This window comes from Tursiops truncatus, chromosome 15 (genome assembly GCF_011762595.2).
Source record: "Tursiops truncatus isolate mTurTru1 chromosome 15, mTurTru1.mat.Y, whole genome shotgun sequence".
NCBI classification, from domain to species: Eukaryota; Metazoa; Chordata; class Mammalia; order Artiodactyla; family Delphinidae; genus Tursiops; species Tursiops truncatus.
In genome coordinates this window covers 65449510-65472307 of record NC_047048.1, presented here as the reverse complement: position 1 = coordinate 65472307, position 22798 = coordinate 65449510, and the positions used below count along the sequence as shown (strand labels likewise).

General features: G+C 40.9%; 1 protein-coding gene across 2 annotated transcripts in view; it reads right to left on the bottom strand.

Annotated features, from left to right (window-relative positions):
* The window catches only part of RALGAPB (Ral GTPase activating protein non-catalytic subunit beta), a 101590-nt gene extending 84829 nt beyond the window's left edge, over window positions 1-16761 (bottom strand). For both annotated transcript variants that reach the window (XM_019943860.3, XM_019943863.3), the window contains exon 1: window positions 16539-16761. The gene's annotated coding sequence lies outside the window, so the exon portion shown is untranslated. The remainder of the gene's footprint in view (window positions 1-16538) is intronic.
* Window positions 16762-22798: the final 6037 nt, after the last annotated feature.

Genomic DNA, 22798 nt, shown 5'->3' with positions numbered 1-22798 from the left:
TCTGGGACAACATTAAACTCAACAACAATCGCATTATAGGGGTCCCAGAAGGAGAAGAGAGAGAGAAAGGACCCGAGAAAATATTTGAAGAGGTTATTGTCGAAAACTTCCCTAACATGGGAAAGGAAATAGCCACCCAAGTCCAGGAAGCACAGCGAGTCCCATACAGGATAAACCCAAGGAGAAACACACGGAGACACACAGTAATCAAATTGGCAAAAGTTAAAGACAAAGAAAAATTATTGAAAGCAGCAAGGGAAAAATGATAAATAACATACAAGGGAACTCCCATAAGGTTAACAGCTGATTGCTCAGCAGAAACTCTACAAGCCAGAAGAGAGCGGCATGATATACTTAAAGTGATGAAAGGGAAGAACCTACAACCAAGATTACTCTATCCAGCAAGGATCTCATTCAGATTCAATGGAGAAATCAAAAGCTTTACAGACAAGCAAAAGCTAAGAGAATTCAGCACCAGCAAACCAGCTCTACAACAAATGCTAAAGGAACTTCTCTAAGTGGGAAACTCAAGAGAAGAAAAGGACATACAAAAACAAACCCAAAACAATTAAGAAAATGGTCATAGGAACATACATATCGATAATTACCTTAAACGTGAATGGGTTAAATGCTCCAACCAAAAGACACAGGCTAACTAAATGGATACAAAAACAAGACCCATATATATGCTGTCTACGAGAGACCCACTTCAGACCTAGGGACACATACAAACTGAAAGTGAGGGGATGGAAAAAGATATTCCATGCCAATGGAAATCAAAAGAAAGCTGGAGTAGCAATACTCCATACTCATATCAAATAAAATAGACTTTAAAATAATGTTATAAGAGACAAGGAAGGACACTACATAATGATGAAAGGATCAATCCAAGAAGAAGATATAACAATTATAAATATATATGCACCCAACATAGGAGCACCTCAATACATAAGGCAACTGCTAACAGCTAAAAAAGAGAAAATAGAGAGTAATACAATAATAGTGGGGGACTTTAACACCTCAATTACACCAATGGACAGATCAACCAAAATGAAAATAAATAAAGAAACAGAAGCTTTAAATGACACAATAGACCAGATAGATTTAATTGATATTTATAGGACATTCCATCCAAAAACAGCAGATTACACTTTCTTCTCAAGTGCACACAGAACATTCTCCAGGATAGATCACATCTTGGGTCACAAATCAAGCCTCAGTAAATTTAAGAAAATTGAAATCATATCAAGCATCTTTTCTGACCACAACAGTATGAGATTAGAAATCAATTACAGGGAAAAAAACGTAAAAACCACAAACACATGGAGGCTAAACAATATGTTACTAAATAACCAAGAGATCACTGAAGAAATCAAAGAGGAAATCAAAAACTACCTAGAGACAAATGACAATGAACACACAGAGAATCCAAAACCTATGGGATGCAGCAAAAGCAGTTCTAAGAGGGAAGTTTATAGCTATACAAGCCTACCTCAAGAAACAAGAAACATCTCAAACAAACAATCTAACCTTACACCTAAAGGAACTACAGAAAGAAGAACAAACAAAACACAAAGTTATCAGAAGGAAAGAAATCATAAAGATCACAGCAGAAATAAATGAAATAGAAACAAAGGAAACAAGAGCAAAGATCAATAAAACAAAAAGCTGGTTCTTTGAGAAAATAAACAAAATTGATAAACCATTAGCCAGATTCATCAAGAAAAAGAGGGAGAGGACTCAAATCAATAAAACTAGAAATGAAAAAGGAGAGGTTACAATAGACACCACAGAAATACAAAGCATCCTAAGAGACTACTACAAGCAACTCCATGCCAATAAAATGGACAACCTGGAAGAAATGGACACATTCTTAGAAAGGTATAAGCTTGCAAGACTGAACCAGGAAGAAATAGAAAATATGAACAGACCAATCACAAGTAATGAAATTGAAACTGTGATTAAAACTCTTCCAACAAACAAAAGTTCAGGACCAGATGGCTTCACAGGTGAATTCTATCAAACATTTAGAGACGAGCTAACACCCATCCTTCTCAAACTCTTCCAAAAAACTGCGGAGGAGGGAACACTCCCAAACTCATTCTATGAGGCCACCATCACCCTGATACCAAAACCAGACCAAGATACTACAAAAAAAGAAAATTACAGACCAATATCACTCATGAATATAGATGCAAAAATCCTCAACAAAATACTAGCAAACAGAATCCAACAACACATTAAAAGGATCATACACCATGATCAAGTGGGATTTATCCCAGGGATGCAAGCATTCTTCAATATACGCAAATCAGTCAATGTGATACACCATATTAACAAATTGAAGAAGAAAAACCATCATCTCAATAGATGCCGAAAAAGCTTCTGACAAAATTCAACACCCATTTATGATAAAAACTCTCCAGAAATCGGGCATAGAGGGAACCTACCTCAAAATAATAAAGGCTATATACGACAAACCCACAGCAAACATCATTCTCAATGGTGAAAAACTGAAAGCATTTCCTCTAAGATCAGGAACAAGACAAGGATGTCCACTCTCACCACTATTATTCAACATAGTTTTGCAAATCCTAGCCACGGCAATCAGAGAAGAAAAAGAAATAAAAGGAATACAAAGTGGAAAAGAAGAAGTAAAACTGTCACTCTTTGCAGATGACATACGATACATAGAGAATCCTAAAGATGCCACCAGAAATCTACTAGAGCTAATCAATGAATCTGGTAAGGTTGCAGGATACAAAATTAATGCACAGAAATCTCTTGCATTCCTATACACTAATGTTGAAAAATCTGAAATAGAAATTAAGGAAACACTCCCATTTACCATTGCAACAAAAAGAATAAAATACCTAGGAATAAACCTACCTAGGGAGACAAAAGATCTGTATGCAAAAACTATAAGACACTGATGAAAGAAATTAAAGATGATACCAACAGATGGAGAGATATACCATGTTCTTGGATTGGAAGAATCAATATTGTGAAAATGACTATACTACTCAAAGCAATCTACAGATTCAATGCAATCACTATCCAATTACCAATGGCATTTTTTATGGAACTAGAACAAAAAAATCTTAAAATTTGTATGGGGACACAAAAGACCCCAAATAGCCAAAGCAGTCTTGAGGGGAAAAAACGGAGCTGGAGGAATCAGACTCCCTGACTTCAGACTATACTACAAAGCTACAGTCATCAAGACAATATGGTACTGGCACAAAAACAGAAACATAGATTAATGGAACAAGATAGAAAGCCCAGAGATAAACCCACGCACCTATGGTCAACTAATCTATGACAAAGGAGGCAAGGATATACAATGGAGAAAAGACAGTCTCTTCAATAAGTGGTGCTGGGAAAACTGGACAGCTACATGTAAAAGAATGAAATTAGAACACTCCCTAACACCATACACAAAAGTAAACTCAAAATGGATTCGAGACCTAAATGTAAGACCGGACACTATAAAACTCTTAGAGGAAAACATAGGAAGAACACTCTTTGACATAAATCACAGCAAGATCTTTTTTGATCCACCTCTTAGAGTAATGGAAACAAAAACAAACAAATGGGACCTAATGAAACTTAAAAGCTTTTGCACAGCAAAGGAAACCATAAACAAGATGAAAAGACAACCCTCAGAATGGGAGAAAATATTGGCAAACAAATCAATGGACAAAGAATTAATCTCCAAAATATATAAACAGCTCATGCAGCTCAATATAAAAGAAACAAACAACCCAATCCAAATATGGGCAGAAGACCTAAATAGACATTTCTCCAAAGAAGATATACAGGTGGCCAAGAGGCACATGAAAAGCTGCTCGACATCACTATTAGAGAAATGCAAATCAAAACTACAATGAGGTATCACCTCACACCAGTTAGAATGGGCATCATCAGAAAATCTACAAACAACAAATGCTGGAGAGGGTGTGGAGAAAAGAGAACCCTCTTGCACTCTTGGTGGGAATGTAAATTGATACAGCCACTATGGAGAACAATATGGAGGTTCCTTAAAAAACTAAAAATAGAATTACCATATGATCCAGCAATCGCACTACTGGGCATATACCCAGAGAAAACCATAATTCGAAAAGACACATGCACCTCAGTATTCACTGCAGCGCTATTTACAATAGCCAGGTCATGGAAGCAACCTAAATGCCCATCGACAAATGAATGGATAAAGAAGATGTGGTACATATATACAATGGAATATTACTCAGCCATAAAAAGGAACGAAATTGGGTCATTTGTTGAGACGTGGATGGATCTAGAGACTGTCATACAGAGTGAAGTAAGTCAGAAAGAGAAAAACAAATACCGTATATTAACTCATATATGTAGAACCTAGAAAAATGGTACAGATGAACCGGTTTGCAGGGCAGAAGTTGAGACACAGATGTAGAGAACAAACGTATGGACACCAAGGGGGTAAGCCACGGGTGTGTGTGTGTGTGTGTGTGTGTGTGTGTGTGTGTGTGTGTGTGTGTGTGTGATGAATTGGGCAATTGGGATTGACATGTATACACTGATGTGTATAAAACTGATGACTAATAAGAATTTTTTTAAAAAATGGAAGGGAAAAAAGGGGAGACTCTGATAGGTTGCCATTCTCATCGGAGTATAACTTACACCCACACATTTTTTCTCACCTTTTTTTATGGACATATATATAAACAGACACACACATACATATACATATAGTATATAGTATAATACACACACTATAATCTCTTCAATAAATGCACAAGAACATTATACTACAAGGTTTTTTGTTTGGTTTTAGTGTGATTTTTTACCCTTTACATTTGACTTCATTCCCTACCCAAATAATTCACTTCCCTGAATAGATTAACCAACCTAACACTTCCTTGTGTATTTTGCTCCACCCTAACTCAGTCATATTAAAATAATTTATATACACACATAGCTAGGGACTATATACTTTTCTACATCTTTTTTCCATTCACCAGTACCTCATGAATATCCTTGCAATAAGATTCTTTTTAATGGCTGTGTAATATTCCATGATATGGTACAATTTATTCAGTCTCCCAATGATTTACATTTACTTCATTTCCCATATTTTGTCACCAGGAAATAATGATGCAATAAATATGCTTCCTTATATATCCTTAAGTAGTGGCCTTTTAATTTCTATGGAACAAGTTTCCAAGAGTGAAACAACTGGATCAAGGAGTATATGTATTTTTAATGTTAATAGGTCTTGCCAGATAGATTCCCAAGAAGCTGTAACAACTCCCATTTACATTAGGAATGGATTAGAGCCCTTCCCTTCTCTCACTCCCAATCTTTTGCCAAGAACCAGATTTATTTACACATTTATTTATTTGCCAAATTGGTAGGTATGAAATGAAATTTCATTATTCTAGCCAAATATATATTTTTTTATTTTATAACTTCTAGTTTTGAGTCTCGCTTAGGTGATTTCTCCCTCCTATCCCCTGTATCAGTGTTTTTCAAACTGTGGGTCATAAAATAAATGAAATAGATAATACTTTTTAATTATATGGAATAGAATATACAATAAAGGCACCACACACAGTAAAGGTAAGCAATGTTCTGTGAGACTTGTTTCATTTTTTATATATGCATATGTTCTGGGTCATAATGTAAAATACATAAAATATTTATTATGCGTCTAGGTCCAGAAGTTTAAAGACATAACCCTAAAGTGTATAATGGAGTTACTAGATTTCCATGCAAGATAATTCTTCACATTTAAGTTTTATATCACCTGGAATTTACTTCTACAAGTGGTATAGGAAAGATCCAATTTTATTTTCTTAGAGATGTATAGTAAGCTGTGTCAACATCATCTATTAAAAACACATCCTTGGGCTTCCCTGGTGGCGCAGTGGTTGAGAATCTGCCTGCTAATGCAGGGGACACGGGTTCGCGCCCTGGTCTGGGAGGATCCCACATGCCGTGGAGCAACTAGGCCCGTGAGCCACAACTGCTGAGCCTGCGCGTCTGGAGCCTGTGCTCCACAACAAGAGAGGCCACGATAGTGAAAGGCCCGCACACTGTGATGAAGAGTGGCCCCTGCTTGCCACAACTAGAGAAAGCCCTTGCACAGAAACGAAGACCCAACACAGCAAAAATAAATTAATTAACTCCTACCCCCAACATCTAAAAAAAACAAAAAAAACACATCCTTACAACTACGCCCATGTGCTGCAACTACTGAGCACGCATGCTGCAACTACTGAAGCCCACGCGCCTAGAGCCCGTGTTCCACAACAAGAGAAGCCACCGCAATGAGAAACCCGCGCACCTCAACGAAGAGTAGACCCCACTCGCCACAACTAGAGAAAGCCCATGCACAGCAACGAAGACCCAATGCAGCCAAAAAACAAAAAAATAAAAGCACGTCCTTTCCCACTGACCTGAAATACCAATTTTGTCATATATTAGACTCTCATTTATATAGGAATCTATTTACAAATCTGTTCTGTTCAACTATTTGTCTATTCCTATGCTAACGCCATACCGATTTTTAAAAATTAATTAATTTTTATTTTTGGCTGCATTGGGTCTTTGTTGCTGCGTGCGGGCTTTTTCTAGTTGTGGTGAGCGGGGGCTACTCTTTGTTATGGTGCACGAGCTTCTCATTGTGGTGGCTTCTCTTGTTGCGGAGCATGGGCTCTAGGCGCGCGGGCTTCAGTAGTTGTGGCTCGTGGGCTGTAGAGTGCAGCCTCAGTAGTTGTGGTGCACAGGCTTGGTTGCTCCGCAGCATGTGGGATCTTCCTGGACCTGGGCTAGAACCCACGTCCCCTGCATTGGCGGATTCTTAACCACTACGCCACCAAGGAAGTCCAGCCATAATGATTTAAATTCAGTGGCTTTATAGAATGTTTTAACATCTGAAAAGGAAGCCCCCTTTACTTTGACTACTCTTTTTCAAAACTTTATCAGCTACTCTCAGGCATTTACTCTTTTATATAAAAGTTATGACTTTATCCAATTAAAGAAAAAAACCTTGCCTAAAATTCTAATTGAAATTGCTATCCACGTTCCCAGTTTTACCTTCTATGGCCACTTTCCCACCCCATCCTCCAAGCTATGACCCAAAGAACTACTGATGATTGCTCAAAACCGACAAGTTTGTTCATACCCTGTATTACTGCTCATGCTGTTCCCCACCTCTTTCCACCTTATGAAGTCTTCACACTTCAAAGCACAGCTCAAATGTCCTCTTTGGTAAAACTTTTTTTTGACTCCTCCAGTCACCGCTCTTCACCAGCTCTGAGTGCCTACTACAGGCTATTCATATTAAGCTTCACGTTTGGTTATTCGTTAGCTTTGTAAAGATATCTTCACCACAAGTGTGTCAACCTTTTTTGAGGGGAAGCCTCACTTCCTGAATCTTTGAGAAGTCCTTGGCACACAGTGAATACTGAATGTTTCAGAATGCCAAGGTTTATCAATGGGAAAAAGGAAGATGTTAGGAGGTGTTCCCTTTATGCCACTGAAGGAAGTCCAAAATTCTGCATGTTGTATACACATAAAAATTGAAAATGTCCATTTGCTTTAAGCTATTAGTATAAAAAAAGTAGTTGGATGGTTTTCAAATATTCAAGGAATATTTAAATAATATTTAGCGGCCATTTCGGATAATACATTATTGGAGGGAAAAATACGTTTTTAAAAAAAAAAAAAGACAAGCTAGCTCTCAAACTCCACTGCATACATAAGAATCATTGGGGTGGGGGCCCTTTGGTTTAAAATGTAGATTTCAAAACTCCATCCCTAAAAAGCTCAATTCTGTAGGTCTGGGTTAGGGCCTGGGAATTTGCATTTTTAAGAAACAGCTACCACCCTTCCCAATTCTGAAGTAAAGACAGGAGTATCTTTCTTGAAAAAAACACTATGAAAGACCAATCAAAACAGGATTAATAGCTCTTAAATTCTTCTTAAAATTTTTAAAAAGTTTTTAAATGTAAGAGATTTAAATTCTTCAAATCTATTAATGTTTAAATGATGACATGGAAGAAAATGAAATAAATGCTTCAAGAAACATGTAAGGTAGGGACTTCCCTGGTGCCCCAGTGGGTAAGACTCTGCGCTCCCAATGCAGGGGGCCTGGTTTCAAACCCTGGTCCAGGAATCAGATCCTGCATGCATGCCGCAACTAAGAAGCCCGCATGTCGCAACTAAAGATGCCACGTACCCCAACTAAAGAGCCCACATACTGCAACTAAGACCGAGAGAAAAAGTTGAACTAAAATATTTAACACATGTAACAGAAAAATACAGCTGCTAAATTTCAACAGAATACATAAAAGACAAAAAATAATAAGACAAAGATGTACCGTATAATTACAGTTGTCCCTTGGTATCCACGGGGAACTGGTTCGAGGACCCTCCAACAATACCAAAATCACAGATGCGCAAGTCCTTTATATAAAAGTATGTGGCATATAACCTATGCACATCCTCCCATATACTTTAAATCATCTCTAGATTATTTATAATACCTAATACAATGTAAATGCTATGTAAATAGTTGTAAGTACAATATAAATGCCGTGTAAATAGCTGCCTACATACAGCAAATTCAGGTTTTTCTTTTTGGAACTTTCTGGATTTTTTTCCCCCAAATATCTTTGATTCATGGTTGGTTGAATCTGCAAACGCAGAACCCACTAACAGAAAGGGTCAACTGCAGAGGCAAATTAAACAATGAAGAGAAAATGAACACTGGAAACAAACATAAAAAAAAATCAAAGAAACACAAAGTAAAGTAACTAAGGCATCATTTTGTAAATATTAAACTAGCAAAATGAGTGATAAAAACTCACTCTGATTTAGGAGGTAAGGCCAACAGGACACACTCAAGAGTTTAGGGCAATGATTTTCAATTAAAAAAAAAAAAAAGGACTGCCCCCCCAGGGTATTTTGGAAATATTAAGTGCACTTTTGGTTAACGCAACAACTGGGGCATGTTACTGGTATTTATGGGCAGATCCAGGATATCTAGACATCCTGTAACCCAGGTGACAGTCCTGCACAATGAATAATTTTGCTACATTTCACCTGACTTTCTAATGTCTGCCAGAAAATCATTCTGTTCTTAATTGTCTAAGGCTAAAAATCTAACTTCATTTTACTCATAAATACAAAATATTTTGTGCTATTTTAATATACACTTAATTTTCCAGTAACACAATTAACCATGCAAACCGAGGAAAGATTCAACTTTTTTATGTTTGGAACCTTACCATACCAAGAACTGTTCACCATTTCAGAACAATCACATCACCAAAGGCCATACCTTTTGTGGTGTCTGAGTTGTTAATACCACACACTGCTGTCAGGAACACAATCACAAGAACTACATGCTACTTACTTAGCCCTTATTTCAAAATGTCAAATATAAAGTGCCATATTACTGTCTTACTTCTCAGTTATAAGTAGACACAAGCATCTGACCATTTTGTTATGTCCTCTAGTATAGCTCTACCTGAGCATTTTTACCGAAATACCAATTTTATTGGAAGGATAGTAATTTATGGTTTTCATTTGTTATTGTTAGTTTCACAGATTTTTTAAAAATTCTATGTGTTGGTAGGTTATATATTATCTGTTAATTTCAAGATACTGAAGCAGTCATTATCAATATTAGGTCTGGGAAGGATGAAAACCTCCAGTCTAGGAAACCAAACATGGGGTGAAGTGGGTAGGGTGCACATTGGGGCAAATTAGAGAATTAAGGTTCTCTTTAAAGGACACAATCACTACTCAGCCCTAGTCAACTATTACCTTGAAGGAATGTAGACCCCAGTGCTGTCTGATAATCCAGTTTTTCAAGAGACACAGAAAATCTGGACATCTCTGTGAAGTCCACTCTTTAAATGTTGGCAACTAATTCAAGTTTAAAAAAAAAAAACAGGATGTAAGCTAAAAAGAACTCATCTATGGGTCAATTTACACCTCTGATCAAAGATAAAGGCATATGCTAGTTTTGGTAACTGAATTAGCATGATTCTTGTGGAGGGAAGGTAGGGAGGCATACACTATGAATGAGCCATTGCTGCCCTGAAAGTCACCCTAACCCACCTCTGCTCCAGGGTCTGGGCTTATAACTCAACTATGGAAGTCCTATAACTTCATTTTGTTTCATGTTTGTTGCTGTTAGGAAAAAAGAAGATGAGGGCAGAATGTAATGTCACAGATTTGGCAGGGTAAGTCCCGTTGGGTCCAGTTTTGTCACTGGCCAGCCTAGACTTAAACACGCAAATAAGAACCTCCTCTTGCTGTTGCAGCTCAGGCTGTCCAAAGCAACCCAGAGATCTCAGAGAACATCTGTAGTTTCAAGAACCAGAATTGTTTCACAGCCTAGGTCCTCCTGGGCAAAGATGTTCATATGTGCATCAACCTTTCAGGATAGCACCATGGCAAAACCCTGATGGGCCTTGATTGCCTAGTCCACTTGCCATGGAATTGTTTGTAGCTCTATCCTGCCGATAAATTGACACACTTGTAAGGCACCTCAGCCTAATGCCATTTTTCTAACCATTCACCCAAGGATAGCACGAATGTTTTGCCAATACATAGTGGGAGACATAGTAATATCAGGTGCTTTGACCCAGTAATACCACTTAATTTATCCTGATAAACAACTTAATAGACAAATGCATGAGGCATTCATTCACTGTAGTGAATTGCACATAAGATGGGGAAGTGATCAGAATTTAACTGTCCATCAATAATGGAATACCTTCACAATTAGGGCATATTAACTCTATATACTATAATGTAGCCATTAAACACAGAGATGAGAAGCATGAAAACAAACAGGAGACTGGTTAAGAGCCAGGACTCTGGAACTAGACTTCTTAGATTCAAATCCCAGTTCCACCACCTGCAAGTTGGAAAATCCTGCAAAAGTTGCTCTATATCTGTGTCTGAGCATCCTCATCTGTTAAATGGAGATAACAGTAGGGTAACAGCCTACTTTGGAGTTGTGATTAGAGAATCAAGACATGTAAGATGTTTGGTCCTATCTAGTCCATAGTAAGCAATCAACAAACGATAGCTCTTATGGAGGAAGAATACTATGAATCATCAGATTGGAGATTTGAAATTAACTTAGTAAAAACTGAGGGCGGAGAATGAGAGAAAGTTTAACTTTATCATAGGAATAATACAAAAGGAACTGAATTCCTATTAAAGAAATTTGACGGAAGTATCTAAGACAGGCTGAAGGGACAGCAGGAAAGCAGACTCCAGTGTCTCTAATATATTGAGGAAGGGGAGGGAAGGAAGGATGGGAACATTGCAGGGAGGGTTGAGCACTGTGGTGAGATACTGAAGTCAGATGGTTGAGAGCTTTGACTGCTGTGTTAGGATCCTATGAGTCTCCTTCCCAGCTAGGCTCTGTTGGCTATCAACTTGAGCTGCGAGCAGGGAAGTCTCCACTTTCAATACTCCAGAAGTGATAGGAGGAAAGCAAAGATGACAGTGCTACCCTGCAGATCACTTAATCGCCTTCCCAACTCTGCATGTATCCATTTTCTAGGTAATCTCTGGATGTTTCTACTATCAGGTCACTGTGTGCTGGGTAACAGTTTATGACTTGTAGGTACTACCACAAAGTAACATGAAGGTTTGGTCTAATTGACAAACTACCAAAATGATCAATGCAGTGGTAGACACATCAAGACCACAGCTTGGCATTAATTACATCAATTAACTCAGCCGATATTTATTACATGCCTTCTATACACCAAGCACAGGGACTATAATAATGAATAAACATCATCCTTGCTCCCAAGGAGCTTCAAATCTAATTACAGAGAACAGGTTTTTTTTAACTTTATAAATTCGTACATCAGTCATTTCATTAAACAAACATTTATTAAACACCTGCTATGTGTCAGGTATTGTCCTAACATGTAGGGAGGCAGATATGAATAGGACACAATGGCTGCCCAAAAGAAAGTTTCATAGTGAAGAAGACAAGAGAAATCCATGATGAATAAATCCATGATACAGCAGTATTCAACATGGTAACTGACGTGATGAGTTACGAAGGTGGCATCCTACAACAGAAAAACTATTGCAGATCTTGCTTGATAACAATGTACCTTTGCATAATTGATCATTTTCAAAGAGCTTTCACATATTATTTCATTTCAGTTCAATAACAAGCCTAGAAATTTAAGCAAGACAGATGTCACTAGCCTCTACAACTTGCTCAGGGTCACATCAAGTAACAGTAGAGCTGGGACAAGAAACTCCACCTCTTGCCTTGAAGTCCAACGCTCCTTCTTTTGTTCTGACTCCGTACCTCACCATATGACCTTGGACAAATCACTTGGCATTTCTTTGTCATAGTTTCCTCACCTGTAAAACAGGGAGAATACCTGCAGTACCTAGCTAAAGTGACTTAGGAAAAGGATCAAATAAAACAACGTAAGTCAACATACTTTGAGCTGTACAAATGCAAGGTACACACTATCAGGCATGCCTTGTTTCTCTTAGGAAAAATAGGGTACAGGGTGCCAAAACACTGAATAAATCAACTGAGTGAATAAATGCTGGATTTTAAGGTGCATAAGTGCATTCAAGGTCATCCATATAACCTTTACAACTAATAAAGGCAAAAGGAACATATTTCATATTTCTGTTGTAGTCCTATTGACCCCCAAGGCAAATATCAATCAAGCTTGGCCAAAAAGGAATGTATTCACCTGTGCACCAGATTTGTTAAGGATCCTATCAAACACCTGAGTTACAAGAAAAGGAGACAGGTTCTGCCTGCATTCCTCCCCAAAAGTGAAAACAGGTAGTTTTTGCTAGTCTGTCCAAAAAAGTATGGATACCCTGCCTGCTCCCACCCCCACCACAGTTCTCATCTTTTATGCCTCAGACTTGCTCTAACACAGCAGCCATAACCACATGTTACTTAAATTTAAATTAAATTATAAATTCAGTTCCTTAAACTAGTCACATTTCAAGTCCTCAATATCACATGTGGTTAACTGCTACCACATTAGACAGTGCAGATATAGAACATTGTAGAAATTTCTATTTGACAGAGCTGCCTTAGATACTATACTTTTACTTTTATTACAACCCTGACTAGACTATAGATTCCTGAAGGAAAGGGGCTGTGTCTTATTTATCTTAATATCCCCAGTTTATATAGCAAAGTACATGTCATACTACAAGCACTCATTATATATCTAACTTAATATCTCAAACATGGCAGACTACTCTCTCCACTACCCCCATCCCCAACACACACACACACAAAACAACAAAAATAAGAAACAAGACATCCTCTCACATGAGGGTGGAAGGGGATACTGAGTCCAGAGGAAGGAGACCTGCATTCTATTCTTAGATGTGCTACAGCCAACCATGTAGTCTTGGGCAAGCTACCTATTTTCTGCATCTAAAACTCAAACTCCATGTACCTTAATTCTAAAACGTTTAATCATCTTGCACCAAAGAAAATCATGTATTCTATCGAAAAGCCCTTTACACATGTCAGGGAACACATCTGCTAACACTGATGGGTACCTCAAATTAAAAAGAATCCATTTCTAGGGCTCAGGCTATCATGATTAGAGTCATTTTTGGTCTTTAACTGAGCATGTGTAGTTTTCCACCTTTTCTGGGGGATCAAACTAGAGACTTAAACCTCAGGCTTGAAGATTGAGTTTCTTCCATGTGCTGAGGCCAGAACTGGATACTCTGCCCATATCTGATCAGAGAAACAAGGGCAAGTTTCTTGAGTATCTGAATTTAACATAAATTATCCCATCAGTTTCTACATTAGCCTTAGCCTAAAATTTGAGTAAACAGTACAAAACAGAACCAAGAAAATTCTTTCTATAACAATCTGTATGATGTAAAGAATGTCATTACGTGAAATGTGTTTCTTATTCAGTCCACATACTTTACCATATTTAACTACTATAGAAAATATTTATTGTCCAAAAACCTCTTCATAATGACCTTCACACGCATACTCACTCACTCACTTTTATAAACCTTACGTGGTTTTAAGACCAGCCAAGAACAAATATAATCTGAACTACCGGGCTGCCTTCCTTTATAATTTGTAAATATGTTGGGCAACAGCAGTTCAGGCATTCTGTAATAAATCTATACTAAGTTTGTCAATTCCTCTGACATCAAGGTTTTAATCTTTATTAAGTACTTCTTAAGTCATCTCTCCTGGTAACAGGATGAACTACTACCAACTGCACTTCCATCTACTAGTATTTACCAAGTACCAGCAAGGTAACAACATTTAGTGGATGTCAGCTAAACACTAGTTTGGATGGCACAGTGTTTAGTAGGGAACACATGCAAAGGCCTAAGGGCAATAAAAAGGTTTCCACTACAGAACTGATTGTATCTGACTGTGATAAAACTAGATATTAAAAATCAACCAGGCTTCCCTGGTGGCGCAGTGGTTGAGGGTCTGCCTGCCAATGTGGGGGACACGGGTTCGAGCCCTGGTCTGGGAGGATCCCACATGCCGTGGAGCAACTAGGCCCGTGAGCCACAATTACTGAGCCTGCGCGTCTGGAGCCTGTGCTCCGCAACAAGAGAGGCCGCGATAGCGAGAGGCTCGTGCACCGCGATGAAGAGTGGCCCCCACTTGCCGCAACCAGAGAAAGCCCTCGCACAGAAACGAAGACCCAACACAGCCATAAATAAATAAATAAATAAATAAATAAATAAATAAAATTTTGAAAAAAAGAAAACATCATGAAATCTTACTATATGATACAATATGGTAAGAAGTCATTAAATTAAAAAAAAAATCAACCAATGTTGACTGCACATAGTTAGTCTTCCCTAGTGTCTCGCCAGTTGTAAGAACTCAATGTGTTTATTTAACTGCTGAATGAAAAGTTAACGAACCTAACTAGAGTATTTTCAAGCAAAAAGCACAAAACTCTGTAGAGCAAGAACTACCAAACACCTTTTACAAAGGTGGAAACAGAGAAGAATTGGTTTGCAGCATGCAGTCTGTGACATAAAAGGGACACAAACATTCCATTCAGTAAAACCTTTGTGAGTCTCTATGTCAAAGAACTGGGAGGAATACAGAGATGAGAAAACATGGCTCAGTTGCTCACAATCTAATAAAATACAGAAATACAACACAGTAAAATCACTGGTAAATTCCATTATGATGATGCTAAAGAGCAAACAGGAAAGACCCAAGGTGGTTGGGAGTGAGGGGTGTGAGGGTCACAGAGGCTTCTTGAATGCTGGGAGTTACGCAGCCAGAGATGGGAAGAAAAGGCTACATGCATGTGTGTAAGAAACAGCAGAAGTGTGTGTGTCTGGGCGGAGCAGGGAGAAAGCACAGAGGACAGACCAGGCAGAGAACAGCATATTCAATCAAGACCCAAAGATCAGAGACACTATAACCATGAGTACTGTGTATCCAGGAAAATTGCAAACTAACAGTTTTGCATGAGATGCACACACTTTAAAAGGTCCAGCTGACTCACAAATCCTGCAAAGAAAGTTACTTCCCACCCCCAACAGGCTTTCACAAGGTGTAGTAGTCCGTGGGCCTAATGAAAAGATCTCTGCGGGTGGAAACTGCATTTTAAACAAACTCCCAGAAAATTCTCTTACACACTTAAACTGGAGAAACACTGAAACGTTTTACCGAGATGCAGAATTATCTACAGTAGCAGTTCCCAAACTTTGCTGCACACTGAATTCATGTGGGGATCTTCAAGAAATACTGCTGTCTGGCTTCCCCCACCGACCCCACTCCCAAACACGGTGATTTAATTGGCCTGGCTCTGCTACGTGGGCATCAGGAATCTTTAAAAGCTGCCCCAGGTGATTTCTACGTGCAGCGAAGTTGAGAGCCACTGACCTAATTGTCAACAACTTGAATCTCGAGTCAAATTTACCAGCTCCATGACCTTGGGCAAAGAAGTCACCTAACCATTCAGGGCCTCAGTTGCCTCGTCAGTAAGATGGGGATAATCATCCTCCCTTACCGGACTGTTGTGAAGTTAGATGGGGTGAACGTAATGGTCTGGCACAATGGCCGGCGTATAGTAAGCGCTTAACAAGGGCTAGCTGTTTATTCTCATTATTAACTCTTCCTCCTCCGACAGTCACCGTGCAACGGGCAGCATCGTCCCCACAGAGCGACAGCCACTCGACCAACCTTTCTGCTGGACCAGATTCTTCGCCAGAGTTGTCTAGCTCCGCTCCAGACCCGCCCCCTCCCCCAGGCTGCCAGGAAAGAGCTTCGCCCGGCCGGGGCAGCTCTCAAGGGCCACCCCGGGTTTGAACAGACCCGACAGAAGCCGCCGACTCCACAACCAAGCTCCCACGGACCCCGTGGGTCCCCCTCAAAATGAGATGCGCTTCCGAAGGGCCCCTGGAGCCACCGGGGCCGAGAAACAAGGCTTAGCCATCCCTAGACCGCCCGGAGGGGAGGAGAGGGGAGGGTCCGGCCGCGACGGGGAGGGCCGCCCGGTTACCTGAGGCGACGGGCGGGGCCCGCATTGCTGGGGCGGGCGCCGCCGCCGCCGGCCGCACTCGGCCTTCCGCCTCACGCCACCCGCGCCATAGGCCCGGCGCTTTCGCTGCCCCGGCCGGCTGTCCTCAAGCGGTCGCTCCGTCCACCCGTCAGCGACTCTCCCAAGGCGCCCGGGTCGACGAAGGCCACTCGGGCCGGCCGGCTGTGCTCTGCTCAGGCAACTTCCGACTGCCAGAGGCGGCAGCGTCAAATAACTCCCCGAGCCTAGAGGATCACTGCGCGTGCGCGGCGCGCCTGATCAGAGACTTGTGTGGGGCCGAGGCGGTGGCGTCAAATAATTCCCAAGACACGGAGCCGGAAGCTGCGCGTGCGCAGCTATCCCAGGTCGCCGCGCGCGGGGTATAGTCCCGCCTCCCTTTCCGGAGGAGCAGGAGGGGTGAAGTGACGGACTCTCCTACATCATCGCAATACAGGCGTGGAGGCGGTCCACAAGCATCCCTATGAAACAGTTGGGACTCTGCCCGTTTTGGATGCGGCCGGAGTAAGGGTCTTCTCTGCAAGATTCTGGCTCCCACTCAGGTTCTAGGAATTTCTCACACCATTACAGCACCCTTCCTTTGAAATGTTGTCCTTTACCCGCCGGCCCCTTATATTGATAGCATTATGAGCAATGTTCAGTTCCAGGCCAGATGTGTGTTACAAAGATGAATCGGACATCAGATTCAGAGCCTGTCATTAAGGAGCTGAGTCTGATATAGGCGATATGACATTATTAATAGTAGTAATAATAGCAAGAGCTACCGGTTTGAGCACCTACAATGCACCACACATTTCGTAAACAGTACCACTTCCAATCATTTGGTTTCAGCTTCAACGAAGAAAATGATAAATACCATTAGAGAGATACAGCTCAAGTCCCTTGGGAGTGTAAAGGAGGAAACTTGGGCTGAGAAAGAAGAGGAGGGAGAACCTGGCCTTGAGACTGTCCTTGATATTCAGAGAGGAAGGGATCAGGATAGTAGTGCTGAAGTCACGGTGTCTGAAAAGAGCAGAACGGAGCAAAGAAGATGCTGACGACTCCTCCTTACCCTCAGTTAGAAGAGACCATGGAGGAAGGAGTAACAAGGGAACTGGTACCCTCATGGGAAAAAAAAAAAAATAAGAGTGTTTCCTCAATATTTTGTCTCCTCCCCCCGACACACACACATACATACCCAGGAAAGTAACTAGAGGAGAGAAAAGGAAAAGGAAGAATGTTCCAGGACAAGAACAGGCTATATCCAGGATACTTTGTGGATCGAAGCAATACATTTCAATTAAACGCAGTGTGGCCCATGTTGTAAGAGGCTCTCAATATTTATTCCAATCACTTATCCCTTGCCTTTCCAAACTACAGAGGCTGGAAAGCAAAGCACACAGTTCCCACCTTCCCTTGCAGCTAGAAGTGGCAATAAGACAAAGTCCTGGCCAATAAGATGTAGGCAGAAGTCCCAAGGGACAGCTTCCCTTCCACAATAAAAAGGAACTCTTTGGAGAAGTTTGTGACCTTCACCCTTCCCATACTTCATGCTTGGAATTAAGGCACAACACCCGGAGGTGCAGCAATCATCTTGAGACCATGAGGAGGATTGTGCTAAGGAAGATGAAATAAAAGGACAAAAGAAGCCTGGTACCTTAGGTCATACTCAAGCAGCTGCACAAACCCTGGACTGCCTTCCTGTTTTATGAGGGGGGGAAAAAATCTTTTTTAGACCACAGTTTGTCAAGTTACCTGTTACTTTCAACCAGATTCATTCCTAACATAATAAATATGGAACATCTGTAATATGTCAGACAGGTAAGGAGCTGATAATGGAGGTGATAGCTTAGAAGAGCAATGGGTGATGGGAACTGGAAAAATGACAGACACAGAGGACTGGGAGGCTGTCAAAGCTTTTAGGGAGATGATGAAAGTACATCTATCTCCCACCTGATGACTTTAATTCATTCCTGAAAATTCTGCCTCTAAGTGAAAAGCTGATAAATGAAAAAAATATATATTTCCATTATTTTTTTAATTTTATTTATTTATTTATTTTTGGCTGCATTGGGTCTTCGTTGCTGTGCGCAGGCTTTCTCTAGTTGCAGAGAGCGGGGGCTACTCTTTGTTGTGGTGTGCAGGCTTCTCATTGTGGTGGCTTCTCTTGTCATGGACCACGGGCTCTAGGCACATGGGCTTCAGTAGTTGTAGCACGTGGGCTCCGTAGCTGTGGCTCACGGGCTCTAGTGCACAGGCTCAGTAGTTGTGGCGCACTGGCTTAGTTGCTCCATGGCATGTGGGATCTTCCCGGACCAGGGCTCGAACCCGTGTCCCCTGCATTGGCAGGTGGATTCTCAACCACTGCGCCACCAGGGAAGCCATTCCATTAATTTTAATGGGAATAAGATAGGTGTTCAATTCCAACCCAAGACACCTAAATATTTTTAACAGACAAAAATGTAGCAATGGAACAATGGAAACAAAAATCATATAAGCAATAAATAAATAATTTAAAATTAAGAATATGGCTTCTGCGGGGGGGAAGGATAGTTAGGGGGTTTGGGATTGATATGTACACACTGCTATATTTAAAATGGATAACCAACAAGGACCTACTGTAGAGCTCAGGGAGCTCTGCTCAATAATATGTAACAACCTAAATGGGAAAAGAATTTGAAAAAGAATAGATACATGTATACGTGTAACTGAATCACTTTGTGGGACGTCCCTGGAGGTCCAGTGGTTAAGACTCTGCACTCCCAATGCAGGGGGCACGGGTTCGATCCTTGGTCGGGGAACTAAGATCCCACAGGCCACATGGTGTGGCCAAAAAACAAATAAATAAATGAAACTGAATCACTTTGCTGTACACCTGAAAATAACACAATACTGTTAATCTACTATACTCCAATATAAAATAAAATGCTAAAAAAAAAGAATGTGGCTTCTACATAAAGAATGTAATGTATAAGGACTAATGTACTGACCAAGAAGACAAGATTTAATATTAGGTGAGGGGTGGTGGGTGGAGGAAAGATACAAGTGAGCAGTCATTTTTTAAAGGTGATATTATATTTCTGCATCTTCTTCTTTTCCAATTTTTAAAAAATTTTTCAGGGTCTCTCTTAAACCAACATAAAAATAAAGTTACAACACACACAAAACACCTTGAGGGAAAATTAAACATCAGAACACTTTGAAACATATGCGAAAATTGTGCATGCACAATAGACTGAAAAGACATATGAAATGCTATACAGAATAAAACATTTGGATTCTCCAAACAGGGCACAATTCAAATCTGTTCTACATTGTAAATTCTCACTATAAAAGTAGAATGAATTGGGGAATTGTCTTCATCTGAAACTGTACTGTCAGAATAATCACTTTGTATCATGTACCTAATTACTGTGTATTAAAGGTATTGCATTTGAAAAACGAAAAAAAAGGGAGCAGTTGTATCAACCTTATGTGGCAGACGTTTTTCCTGAATTGACCTCACCAATATATATAATCCATCCCCCAGTTCTTACAACATAACCAACATCTTCCCACTGAGAGATGGATCCATATTTCCTCTCCTTGAGTCTGGTTGGCTGCTGTGACTGTTCTGGCCAATAGGGCAGAAGTAATGCTTGGTGACTTCTGGGGCTAGGTCATTAAGAGGAGTCAGCTTCCACCTGGCTTACCCCCTTTTGCAATGCTCACCCTCAGTACCCAGTCACCATACTGGGAGGAAGCTCAGACCACATGAAGAGAGCATGTGGAGATGTTCCAGCTGACAACCTGAGACAACCTGTCTCAGCTGACAACATCAATGCCCAGACATGTGAGTGAGGAAGGCTTCAGATGATTCCAGTCCCCAGGCTTCAAGCCAACTCACCTGAAAGCAAGCAAAGTAGAGACAAGATAACCCCAGCCCAGATAGCAGATTCATGAGCAAAATAAATATTGTCATTGTTCTAAGCCACTAAGTTTTCGGGTAAATTGTGTGGAACCATAGTAAATGGAACAGTTTTCAAAAGCCATAATTGAGAAAAGTGTTTAGCTGAACAGATGTATGAGAGGTATGTCATCTGTAGCCAGTTTTTTTCCTTTTCTTCCTTTTTCAGTTGTGCAGAACTAGCTTGGTGTGGATAATGGTTGAGAAGATCCACTTCTATTTCTCCTGAACCTAATGCAATACTAGCCCAGTGTATGTGCTCAATGAACATTCGTTGGATGGATGGGTGAGTGGCTGGAAGATTCATTGGCTCAGTGTTGAACCCAGTTTCTTGCTGGACCGGTAAGTCTTAGTGAATAATATCCAGTGGTAGAGGTAGAAAATATCAATTAGATCTAGGTAAGAGGTCCCCTGCCCCAGACCTTTTGCCTCAAATGGTACTGCATTTTGGATTGGTATTCCCCAAAATTTTCTGAGTGCCCCTCCAAGGCCACCAATGCCATCTTGGCCAGGTGCCCCAATCCAGACCAGGCCCCATGTGGGTCCTGTTGGCCATAACTTTCTACCTTGAAATCTTATAAGTCTCACTTCAGTGGTTGGGGCTGGCCAGAGGTGCCGTCTAGGAACAGCTACCCCGTCCCAGACCATGTTCATCCCGGGTGCGTCTCATTCTCCATTTCTTTTCTTTGAAGAACTCTTCAACCCTCTATCTTACCCCCACCCCTCTCTCACTTATGTGTGGGGTTGCCCAGATGCCCTGAGATACTCCAGGACTCATGTCATGGAGCCCCATAGCCAGCTCTGGTTCCAAGAGGACAGCCAGGCAAGGACCTCACTCTTGCTATCGGATACAGTAGTTCTTTCACCCTTTGTGCAAGATTGGGCTGCCAAAATAGTTTTAGTATGATTTTGATGATTCTCACTCACTTTGGAACCAGGCTAGGTTTAAGATTGTGAGCCGCCAACAATGCATTGCAGACGCTTGAGCTGCAAGTGTGGACCCAGGTATTGGCTTGCACTTCTCTGTTCAGACCACAGTGCCCCTCTGACCTACTTAAGCCAGGGAAATGGGAGAAAAGGGCAGCAGATGTCCTTTACTCTGGGTGTTCTGCTGTCCCTTCCCCAGCTAGCCCCCAGGGTGGTCACCTCACTCCCTTTGGCAGAAGCAGCCATGCCTGTTTCCTCCAAGGACTTTTGAGATGTTGATCTGCAATGCCGATGTGCTCTTTCCATCGATGTACTTTTCATGCCTCCAACCAGTGTAATGACATGGTGCTCTCATCTGTCTTAAGCCATGGAGAACAAGGGATGGATGTATCTTGTACGAAGGGGGCCACTCTTCTCACTCTGCTCACAGGCCCCTTTCCTGTGCTCCCGCTGGTGTGGTGTGTGGAAGGCAGGACTGTGGTCAGCATTGAAAGCAATCATAATTCAGGAATGCAGTGATTATGGCCTAAAGAGTTCAAGACATGTAGTCGAAAGGAAAGCTTCACTAGCGTTAGCTTAGTCTGAGTGAAGAGAAGACAAGAACCCAAAGTTGAGGCTGAGGGTTCTTTTGCCCCTCGAGAGATCTGTCTGGGCAAAGGGGAGTTCTGGGCAGAGCTCTGGCCCCTGAGGCTTCTGAGAAGGAGCTGCTACCATCATGACAAGCATGAATTTCTGTACATGAGCCCCTGTGGCAAACTGGTGACACCTACAGACTTCTTCTCAGAGTCGTATTTTTAAATGCATCAAATGAAATATGTCAGATTGCAAGGGAGGCCGATTATATTAAAATAAAGCTATTAGAATATTTTTTAAACCTGCAATATGGTAATATATGTGCCTCTTTAGTAATGCATTAAATAACACGATCTAGCAGCAGGTCTCATAAGTACCATAATTTTGAAGTAGTTGTGAACTTGAAAGATGTTTTGAAATGTCTACGATGACTCCAGCATGATGTGAAAAATCCACGATTTGTATTGGCGACAAAGTCAAGGTCATGCTAATATTACTGTGATTTGTTGCTTACATTAACAATTAGAAAACATGCGAAATTTCAGTCAGAGATTAGTGAAAATAAAGATGTAATTTATTCCCAAGCAAGTTCACAAACCCTAGGTTAAGAAGCCCTTCAATAAATTCTGATAGACCTGACAAACTGTGTGGCGAATTCTAACTCACTCAAAACTGTAATCGAGGGGCTTCCCTGGTGACGCAGTGGTTAAGAATCCGCCTGCCACTGCAGGGGACACGGATTCAATCCCTGGTCTGGGAAGATCCCACATGCCATGGAGCAACTAAGCCCATGCGCCAC